The sequence below is a fragment of the Arachis hypogaea genome, chromosome 9, assembly GCF_003086295.3.
Source record: "Arachis hypogaea cultivar Tifrunner chromosome 9, arahy.Tifrunner.gnm2.J5K5, whole genome shotgun sequence".
Classification (NCBI taxonomy): Eukaryota; Viridiplantae; Streptophyta; class Magnoliopsida; order Fabales; family Fabaceae; genus Arachis; species Arachis hypogaea.
The window spans coordinates 57714536-57717313 of NC_092044.1; the positions used below are offsets into that span (position 1 = coordinate 57714536).

Here is a 2778-nt window from a genome sequence, read left to right on the forward strand (position 1 = left end):
CCCATGATCATCAACCTATAAAAAAACATAAAATAACAAAGGAAAATAGATAAATATAACATTGGGTTGCCTCCCAACAAGCGCTTCTTTAATGTCAATAGCTTGACAGTGGGCTCTCATGGAGCCTCACAGATAGTCAGAGCAATGTTGGAACCTCCCAACACCAAACTTAGAGTTTGAATGTGGGGGTTCAACACCAAACTTAGAAGTTGGTTGTGGCCTCTCAACACCAAATTTAGAGTTTGACTGTGGGGACTCTGTTTGACTCTGTTTTGAGGGAAGCTCTTCATGCTTCCTCTCCATGGTTACAGAGGGATATCCTTGAGCCTTAAACACAAAGGATTCTTCATTCACTTGAATGATCAATTCTCCTCTGTCAACATCAATCACAGCCTTTGCTGTGGCTAGGAAGGGTCTGCTAAGAATGATGGATTCATCCATGCACTTCCCAGTCTCTAGGACTATGAAATCAGCAGGGATGTAATGGTCTTCAACTTTTACCAAAACATCCTCTACAAGTCCATAAGCTTGTTTTCTTGAATTGTCTGCCATCTCTAGTGAGATTCTTGCAGCTTGCACTTCAAAGATCTCTAGCTTCTCCATTACAGAATGCTTGACCCTAGGTCACACAAAGCCTTCTCGAAGGTCATGGTGCCTAATGTAAAAGGGATTGAGAACTTCCCAGGGTCCTATCTCTTTTGAGGTAATCTCTGCCTAGTCAAGTCATACAGTTCTTTGGTGAGCAAAGGAGGTTCTTCCTCCCAAGTCTCATTAGCAAATAACTTGTCATTTAGCTTCATGATTGCTCCAAAGTACTTAGCAACTTGCTCTTCAGTGACATCTTCATCCTCTTCAGAGGAAGAATACTCATCAGAGCTCATGAATGGCAGAAGTAAATCCAATGGAATCTCTATGGTCTCAGTGTGAGCCTCAGATTCCCATGGTTCCTCATTAGGGAACTCATTGGAGGCCAGTGGACGTCCATTGAGGTCTTCCTCAGTGGCGGTCACTGCCTCTTCCTCCTCTCCAAATTCGGCCATGTTGATGGCCTTACACTCTCCTTTTGGATTCTCTTCTGTATTGCTTGGAAGAGTACTAGGAGGGAGTTCAGTAACTTTCTTACTCAGCTGACCCACTTGTGCCTCCAAGTTTCTAATGGAGGACCTTGTTTCAGTCATGAAACTTTGAGTGGTTTTGATTAGATCAGAGACCATGGTTGCTAAGTCAGAGTGGCTCTGCTTAGAATTCTCTGTCTGTTGCTGAGAAGATGGTGGAAAAGGCTTGCTATTGCTAAACCTGTTTCTTCCACCATTATTGTTGCTGAAACCTTGTTGAGGTCTCTGTTGATCCTTCCATGAGAGATTTGGATGATTTCTCCATGAAGGATTATAGGTGTTTCCATAGGGTTCTCCCATGTAATTCACCTCTTCCATTGATGGATTCTCAGGATCATAAGCTTCTTCTTCAAATGAAGCGTCCTTAGTACTGCCTGGTGCAGCTTGCATTCCAGACAGACTTTGAGAAATCATATTGACTTGCTGAGTCAATATTTTGTTCTGAGCCAATATGGCATTCAGAGTATCAATCTCAAGAACTCCTTTCTTCTGATTCGTCCCATTGTTCACAGGATTCCTTTCAAAAATGTACCTGAATTGGTTATTAGCAACCATTTCAATGAGGTATTGAGCTTCTGCAGGCGTCTTCTTCAGATGAAGAGATCCTCCAGCAGAGCTATCCAATGACATCTCGGACAGTTCAGACAGACCATCATAGAAGATACCTATGATGCTCCACCCAGAAAGCATGTCAGAAGGACACTTTCTGATCAATTATTTGTATCTTTCCTAAGCTTCATAGAGGGATTCACCTTCCTTCTGTCTGAAGGTTTGGACTTCCACTCTAAGCTTACTCAATTTTTGATGTGGAAAGAACTTTGCCAAGAAGGCATTGACTGGCTTTTCCCAAGAGTTCAGGCTTTCTTTAGGTTCTGAGTCCAACCATATCCTAGCTCTGTCTCTTACAGCAAAAGGGAATAGCATAAGTTTGTAGACCTCAGGGTCAACCCCATTGGTCTTGACAGTGTCACAGATTTGCAAGAATTAAGCTAAAAACTGATGAGGATCTTCCAGTGGAAGTCCATGAAACTTGCAATTCTGTTGCATTAGAGAAACTAATTAAGGCTTAAGCTCAAAGTTGTTTGCTCCAATGGCAGGGATAGAGATGCTTCTCCCATAGAAGTCGGGAGTGGGTGCAGTAAAGTCACCCAGCACCTTCCTTGCATTGTTGGCATTGTTGTTGTTTTCGGCTGCCATGTCTTCTTCTAGTTTGAAGATTTCTGTTAGGTCCTTTACAGAAAGTAGTGCTCTAGCTTCTCTTAGCTTCCGCTTTAAGGTGCTTTCAGGTTCAGGGTCAGCCTCAATAAGAATGCTTTTGTCTTTGCTCCTGCTCATATGAAAGAGAAGAGAACAAGAAAATATGGAATCCTCTATGTCACAGTATAGAGATTCCTTGAGATGTCAGAGGAAAAGAAGAATAGAAGGAGGAGGTAGAAGAAGAATTCGAACTTATCAAGAGAGATGGAGTTCGAATTGTTGATAGTGGAGGAGTGTTAGTCCATAAATAGAAGGATGTGAGAAGAGGGGAAGAAATTTTTTTGAAATTAAAGTAAAGGATTTTAAAATAATTAAAAGAAATTTTGAAAATTTGATTGATGATTTTCGAAAACTAAGATTGAGAAAGAAATAAAGTGATTTTTGAAAAAGATTTTTGAAAGTAGAA

At 41.2% G+C, this 2778-nt stretch overlaps 1 non-coding gene across 1 annotated transcript; it reads left to right on the forward strand.

Moving 5' to 3' along the window:
- Positions 1-1799: 1799 nt before the first annotated feature.
- On the forward strand, positions 1800-1907 carry LOC112713685 (small nucleolar RNA R71). The gene has a single exon (XR_003158656.1). It is a non-coding gene; the product is annotated as a small nucleolar RNA R71 (small nucleolar RNA).
- Positions 1908-2778: the final 871 nt, after the last annotated feature.